This window comes from Schistocerca piceifrons, chromosome 1 (assembly GCF_021461385.2).
Source record: "Schistocerca piceifrons isolate TAMUIC-IGC-003096 chromosome 1, iqSchPice1.1, whole genome shotgun sequence".
NCBI lineage: Eukaryota > Metazoa > Arthropoda > Insecta > Orthoptera > Acrididae > Schistocerca > Schistocerca piceifrons.
The window spans coordinates 397,116,615-397,124,114 of record NC_060138.1 but is presented as its reverse complement, the minus strand read 5'-3'; the positions used below and the strand labels follow the sequence as shown (position 1 = coordinate 397,124,114).

Sequence of the window (7,500 nt, the reverse complement as noted above, 5' to 3'; positions counted from 1 at the left end):
GCTGTGTTTTAATTAATTTTAGGTGGGCCGATCCCGGCGGTACTGCAATGCCGGGCCAACCCGCGACAGAGGTGGAGCAAGCCCCTAGCACTCCGTCATGAGCCAAAAATGAGTTTAATATTCTGGTCCTGCGATGCAGGACGTATCAGATATTAAGCTGATAAGAACAGATACTACACTTTGATCTTAGCCAAAAGGCCGAGAAGCGATAAGGAAAAACCGCAGCCGAAGGGCCTAAATGCTTGCAGCGTGTGCGCTCCACATGTGGGAGTGACACACGGTGGTACGGGCCGATATGGCAACTGGCGACCGTCGAAAACACCGCAAAAGCAAGTGCTGGAGGAAAGACAATTCACGGGAGCACCTCGTCACCAGCCCAGTACTACCCTCCATGTCGAACAGTAAACCGCGACTCCCATTTGAACGCCGCTAGCTGCCAGGGCAGTGGAGAAGCCGTGAGGCCGCCCCACAGCAGCGCCAGGCCGGCGCGAGCTACACCGTCGCGAGGCCGGCGCGAGCTACACCGGCGCGAGGCCGGCGCGAGCTACACCTAGCCGAGTGCTTACATCGTCCACTGCCTACTGCGTACGTGTGTACACACGTATTCTGCGTGCGTGCGGCGGCGACGACGACGTTCGCGAGGAGCTAAGGATATAACTCCAAAAAATGTAATTAAAATTATCTGTGGCCGGACCATATGTGACGCCAACGAGGCATCCGAAGGCACTCTTCTGTGGCCACATAAATTACCAGCCTAGTGTAATGCGGCTGCAAGAGCGGACCGGCTACCCGCAAAAAAAAAAAAAAAAAAAAAAAAAAAAAAAAAAAAAAAAAAAATATTCATAAGATAAATGTTAAATTAATTACAAGAAATCGTGGTGTGTAAGCAGCTAACTACTGGGCAAATCGACAACCACAACAAGTTTTGCTACAGCGGAATATCTGATCACTGCAGAATATTAACCCATTTCAGGCTGTGTTTTAATTAATTTTAGGTGGGCCGATCCCGGCGGTACTGCAATGCCGGGCCAACCCGCGACAGAGGTGGAGCAAGCCCCTAGCACTCCGTCATGAGCCAAAAATGAGTTTAATATTCTGGTCCTGCGATGCAGGACGTATCAGATATTAAGCTGATAAGAACAGATACTACACTTTGATCTTAGCCAAAAGGCCGAGAAGCGATAAGGAAAAACCGCAGCCGAAGGGCCTAAATGCTTGCAGCGTGTGCGCTCCACATGTGGGAGTGACACACGGTGGTACGGGCCGATATGGCAACTGGCGACCGTCGAAAACACCGCAAAAGCAAGTGCTGGAGGAAAGACAATTCACGGGAGCACTCGTCACCAGCCCAGTACTACCCTCCATGTCGAACAGTAAACCGCGACTCCCATTTGAACGCCGCTAGCTGCCAGGGCAGTGGAGAAGCCGTGAGGCCGCCCCACAGCAGCGCCAGGCCGGCGCGAGCTACACCGTCGCGAGGCCGGCGCGAGCTACACCGGCGCGAGGCCGGCGCGAGCTACACCTAGCCGAGTGCTTACATCGTCCACTGCCTACTGCGTACGTGTGTACACACGTATTCTGCGTGCGTGCGGCGGCGACGACGACGTTCGCGAGGAGCTAAGGATATAACTCCAAAAAATGTAATTAAAATTATCTGTGGCCGGACCATATGTGACGCCAACGAGGCATCCGAAGGCACTCTTCTGTGGCCACATAAATTACCAGCCTAGTGTAATGCGGCTGCAAGAGCGGACCGGCTACCCGCAAAAAAAAAAAAAAAAAAAAAAAAAAAAAAAAAAAAAAAAAAAAAATATTCATAAGATAAATGTTAAATTAATTACAAGAAATCGTGGTGTGTAAGCAGCTAACTACTGGGCAAATCGACAACCACAACAAGTTTGCTACCAGCGGAATATCTGATCACTGCAGAATATTAACCCATTTCAGGCTGTGTTTTAATTAATTTTAGGTGGGCCGATCCCGGCGGTACTGCAATGCCGGGCCAACCCGCGACAGAGGTGGAGCAAGCCCCTAGCACTCCGTCATGAGCCAAAAATGAGTTTAATATTCTGGTCCTGCGATGCAGGACGTATCAGATATTAAGCTGATAAGAACAGATACTACACTTTGATCTTAGCCAAAAGGCCGAGAAGCGATAAGGAAAAACCGCAGCCGAAGGGCCTAAATGCTTGCAGCGTGTGCGCTCCACATGTGGGAGTGACACACGGTGGGTACGGGCCGATATGGCAACTGGCGACCGTCGAAAACACCGCAAAAGCAAGTGCTGGAGGAAAGACAATTCACGGGAGCACTCGTCACCAGCCCAGTACTACCCTCCATGTCGAACAGTAAACCGCGACTCCCATTTGAACGCCGCTAGCTGCCAGGGCAGTGGAGAAGCCGTGAGGCCGCCCCACAGCAGCGCCAGGCCGGCGCGAGCTACACCGTCGCGAGGCCGGCGCGAGCTACAACCGGCGCGAGGCCGGCGCGAGCTACACCTAGCCGAGTGCTTACATCGTCCACTGCCTACTGCGTACGTGTGTACACACGTATTCTGCGTGCGTGCGGCGGCGACGACGACGTTCGCGAGGAGCTAAGGATATAACTCCAAAAAATGTAATTAAAATTATCTGTGGCCGGACCATATGTGACGCCAACGAGGCATCCGAAGGCACTCTTCTGTGGCCACATAAATTACCAGCCTAGTGTAATGCGGCTGCAAGAGCGGACCGGCTACCCGCAAAAAAAAAAAAAAAAAAAAAAAAAAAAAAAAAAAAAAAAAAAAATATTCATAAGATAAATGTTAAATTAATTACAAGAAATCGTGGTGTGTAAGCAGCTAACTACTGGGCAAATCGACAACCACAACAAGTTTTGCTACCAGCGGAATATCTGATCACTGCAGAATATTAACCCATTTCAGGCTGTGTTTTAATTAATTTTAGGTGGGCCGATCCCGGCGGTACTGCAATGCCGGGCCAACCCGCGACAGAGGTGGAGCAAGCCCCTAGCACTCCGTCATGAGCCAAAAATGAGTTTAATATTCTGGTCCTGCGATGCAGGACGTATTCAGATATTAAGCTGATAAGAACAGATACTACACTTTGATCTTAGCCAAAAGGCCGAGAAGCGATAAGGAAAAACCGCAGCCGAAGGGCCTAAATGCTTGCAGCGTGTGCGCTCCACATGTGGGAGTGACACACGGTGGTACGGGCCGATATGGCAACTGGCGACCGTCGAAAACACCGCAAAAGCAAGTGCTGGAGGAAAGACAATTCACGGGAGCACTCGTCACCAGCCCAGTACTACCCTCCATGTCGAACAGTAAACCGCGACTCCCATTTGAACGCCGCTAGCTGCCAGGGCAGTGGAGAAGCCGTGAGGCCGCCCCACAGCAGCGCCAGGCCGGCGCGAGCTACACCGTCGCGAGGCCGGCGCGAGCTACACCGGCGCGAGGCCGGCGCGAGCTACACCTAGCCGAGTGCTTACATCGTCCACTGCCTACTGCGTACGTGTGTACACACGTATTCTGCGTGCGTGCGGCGGCGACGACGACGTTCGCGAGGAGCTAAGGATATAACTCCAAAAAATGTAATTAAAATTATCTGTGGCCGGACCATATGTGACGCCCAACGAGGCATCCGAAGGCACTCTTCTGTGGCCACATAAATTACCAGCCTAGTGTAATGCGGCTGCAAGAGCGGACCGGCTACCCGCAAAAAAAAAAAAAAAAAAAAAAAAAAAAAAAAAAAAAAAAAAAAAAAAATATTCATAAGATAAATGTTAAATTAATTACAAGAAATCGTGGTGTGTAAGCAGCTAACTACTGGGCAAATCGACAACCACAACAAGTTTTGCTACCAGCGGAATATCTGATCACTGCAGATATTAACCCATTTCAGGCTGTGTTTTAATTAATTTTAGGTGGGCCGATCCCGGCGGTACTGCAATGCCGGGCCAACCCGCGACAGAGGTGGAGCAAGCCCCTAGCACTCCGTCATGAGCCAAAAATGAGTTTAATATTCTGGTCCTGCGATGCAGGACGTATCAGATATTAAGCTGATAAGAACAGATACTACACTTTGATCTTAGCCAAAAGGCCGAGAAGCGATAAGGAAAAACCGCAGCCGAAGGGCCTAAATGCTTGCAGCGTGTGCGCTCCACATGTGGGAGTGACACACGGTGGTACGGGGCCGATATGGCAACTGGCGACCGTCGAAAACACCGCAAAAGCAAGTGCTGGAGGAAAGACAATTCACGGGAGCACTCGTCACCAGCCCAGTACTACCCTCCATGTCGAACAGTAAACCGCGACTCCCATTTGAACGCCGCTAGCTGCCAGGGCAGTGGAGAAGCCGTGAGGCCGCCCCACAGCAGCGCCAGGCCGGCGCGAGCTACACCGTCGCGAGGCCGGCGCGAGCTACACCGGCGCGAGGCCGGCGCGAGCTACACCTAGCCGAGTGCTTACATCGTCCACTGCCTACTGCGTACGTGTGTACACACGTATTCTGCGTGCGTGCGGCGGCGACGACGACGTTCGCGAGGAGCTAAGGATATAACTCCAAAAAATGTAATTAAAATTATCTGTGGCCGGACCATATGTGACGCCAACGAGGCATCCGAAGGCACTCTTCTGTGGCCACATAAATTACCAGCCTAGTGTAATGCGGCTGCAAGAGCGGACCGGCTACCCGCAAAAAAAAAAAAAAAAAAAAAAAAAAAAAAAAAAAAAAAAAAAAAATATTCATAAGATAAATGTTAAATTAATTACAAGAAATCGTGGTGTGTAAGCAGCTAACTACTGGGCAAATCGACAACCACAACAAGTTTTGCTACCAGCGGAATATCTGATCACTGCAGAATATTAACCCATTTCAGGCTGTGTTTTAATTAATTTTAGGTGGGCCGATCCCGGCGGTACTGCAATGCCGGGCCAACCCGCGACAGAGGTGGAGCAAGCCCCTAGCACTCCGTCATGAGCCAAAAATGAGTTTAATATTCTGGTCCTGCGATGCAGGACGTATCAGATATTAAGCTGATAAGAACAGATACTACACTTTGATCTTAGCCAAAAGGGCCGAGAAGCGATAAGGAAAAACCGCAGCCGAAGGGCCTAAATGCTTGCAGCGTGTGCGCTCCACATGTGGGAGTGACACACGGTGGTACGGGCCGATATGGCAACTGGCGACCGTCGAAAACACCGCAAAAGCAAGTGCTGGAGGAAAGACAATTCACGGGAGCACTTCGTCACCAGCCCAGTACTACCCTCCATGTCGAACAGTAAACCGCGACTTCCCATTTGAACGCCGCTAGCTGCCAGGGCAGTGGAGAAGCCGTGAGGCCGCCCCACAGCAGCGCCAGGCCGGCGCGAGCTACACCGTCGCGAGGCCGGCGCGAGCTACACCGGCGCGAGGCCGGCGCGAGCTACACCTAGCCGAGTGCTTACATCGTCCACTGCCTACTGCGTACAGTGTGTACACACGTATTCTGCGTGCGTGCGGCGGCGACGACGACGTTCGCGAGGAGCTAAGGATATAACTCCAAAAAATGTAATTAAAATTATCTGTGGCCGGACCATATGTGACGCCAACGAGGCATCCGAAGGCACTCTTCTGTGGCCCACATAAATTACCAGCCTAGTGTAATTGCGGCCTGCAAGAGCGGACCGGCTACCCGCAAAAAAAAAAAAAAAAAAAAAAAAAAAAAAAAAAAAAAAAAAAAAAAATATTCATAAGATAAATGTTAAATTAATTACAAGAAATCGTGGTGTGTAAGCAGCTAACTACTGGGCAAATCGACAACCACAACAAGTTTTGCTACCAGCGGAATATCTGATCACTGCAGAATATTAACCCATTTCAGGCTGTGTTTTAATTAATTTTAGGTGGGGCCGATCCCGGCGGTACTGCAATGCCGGGCCAACCCGCGACAGAGGTGGAGGCAAGCCCCTAGCACTCCGTCATGAGCCAAAAATGAGTTTAATATTCTGGTCCTGCGATGCAGGACGTATCAGATATTAAGCTGATAAGAACAGATACTACACTTTGATCTTAGCCAAAAGGCCGAGAAGCGATAAGGAAAAACCGCAGCCGAAGGGCCTAAATGCTTGCAGCGTGTGCGCTCCACATGTGGGAGTGACACACGGTGGTACGGGCCGATATGGCAACTGGCGACCGTCGAAAACACCGCAAAAGCAAGTGCTGGAGGAAAGACAATTCACGGGAGCACTCGTCACCAGCCCAGTACTACCCTCCATGTCGAACAGTAAACCGCGACTCCCATTTGAACGCCGCTAGCTGCCAGGGCAGTGGAGAAGCCGTGAGGCCGCCCCACAGCAGCGCCAGGCCGGCGCGAGCTACACCGTCGCGAGGCCGGCGCGAGCTACACCGGCGCGAGGCCGGCGCGAGCTACACCTAGCCGAGTGCTTACATCGTCCACTGCCCTACTGCGTACGTGTGTACACACGTATTCTGCGTGCGTGCGGCGGCGACGACGACGTTCGCGAGGAGCTAAGGATATAACTCCAAAAAATGTAATTTAAAATTTATCTGTGGCCCGGACCATATGTGACGCCAACGAGGCATCCGAAGGCACTCTTCTGTGGCCACATAAATTACCAGCCTAGTGTAATGCGGCTGCAAGAGCGGACCGGCTACCCGCAAAAAAAAAAAAAAAAAAAAAAAAAAAAAAAAAAAAAAAAAAAAAATATTCATAAGATAAATGTTAAATTAATTACAAGAAATCGTGGTGTGTAAGCAGCTAACTACTGGGGCAAATCGACAACCACAACAAGTTTTGCTACCAGCGGAATATCTGATCACTGCAGAATATTAACCCATTTCAGGCTGTGTTTTAATTAATTTTAGGTGGGCCGATCCCGGCGGTACTGCAATGCCGGGCCAACCCGCGACAGAGGTGGAGCAAGCCCCTAGCACTCCGTCATGAGCCAAAAATGAGTTTAATATTCTGGTCCTGCGATGCAGGACGTATCAGATATTAAGCTGATAAGAACAGATACTACACTTTGATCTTAGCCAAAAGGCCGAGAAGCGATAAGGAAAAACCGCAGCCGAAGGGCCTAAATGCTTGCAGCGTGTGCGCTCCACATGTGGGAGTGACACACGGTGGTACGGGCCGATATGGCAACTGGCGACCGTCGAAAACACCGCAAAAGCAAGTGCTGGAGGAAAGACAATTCACGGGAGCACTCGTCACCAGCCCAGTACTACCCTCCATGTCGAACAGTAAACCGCGACTCCCATTTGAACGCCCGCTAGCTGCCAGGGCAGTGGAGAAGCCGTGAGGCCGCCCCACAGCAGCGCCAGGCCGGCGCGAGCTACACCGTCGCGAGGCCGGCGCGAGCTACACCGGCGCGAGGCCGGCGCGAGCTACACCTAGCCGAGTGCTTACATCGTCCACTGCCTACTGCGTACGTGTGTACACACGTATTCTGCGTGCGTGCGGCGGCGACGACGACGTTCGCGAGGAGCTAAGGATATA

General features: G+C 51.4%; 8 non-coding genes across 8 annotated transcripts; all 8 read right to left on the bottom strand.

The window, feature by feature from the left end:
- Positions 1-17: 17 nt before the first annotated feature.
- LOC124718621 lies at positions 18-210 on the bottom strand. Its single transcript, XR_007005881.1, has one exon. It is a non-coding gene; the product is annotated as a U2 spliceosomal RNA (small nuclear RNA).
- A 780-nt stretch (positions 211-990) lies between these two features.
- LOC124718610 lies at positions 991-1,183 on the bottom strand. The gene has a single exon (XR_007005880.1). It is a non-coding gene; the product is annotated as a U2 spliceosomal RNA (small nuclear RNA).
- A 781-nt stretch (positions 1,184-1,964) lies between these two features.
- LOC124718599 lies at positions 1,965-2,157 on the bottom strand. Its single transcript, XR_007005879.1, has one exon. It is a non-coding gene; the product is annotated as a U2 spliceosomal RNA (small nuclear RNA).
- Positions 2,158-2,940: 783 nt separating this feature from the next.
- Positions 2,941-3,134, bottom strand: LOC124719006. The gene has a single exon (XR_007005965.1). It is a non-coding gene; the product is annotated as a U2 spliceosomal RNA (small nuclear RNA).
- Positions 3,135-3,919: 785 nt separating this feature from the next.
- LOC124718587 lies at positions 3,920-4,112 on the bottom strand. The gene has a single exon (XR_007005878.1). It is a non-coding gene; the product is annotated as a U2 spliceosomal RNA (small nuclear RNA).
- A 783-nt stretch (positions 4,113-4,895) lies between these two features.
- On the bottom strand, positions 4,896-5,089 carry LOC124718999. Its single transcript, XR_007005963.1, has one exon. It is a non-coding gene; the product is annotated as a U2 spliceosomal RNA (small nuclear RNA).
- Positions 5,090-5,880: 791 nt separating this feature from the next.
- On the bottom strand, positions 5,881-6,074 carry LOC124718978. The gene has a single exon (XR_007005958.1). It is a non-coding gene; the product is annotated as a U2 spliceosomal RNA (small nuclear RNA).
- Positions 6,075-6,861: 787 nt separating this feature from the next.
- Positions 6,862-7,054, bottom strand: LOC124718565. The gene has a single exon (XR_007005877.1). It is a non-coding gene; the product is annotated as a U2 spliceosomal RNA (small nuclear RNA).
- Between the last annotated feature and the right edge of the window lie 446 nt (positions 7,055-7,500).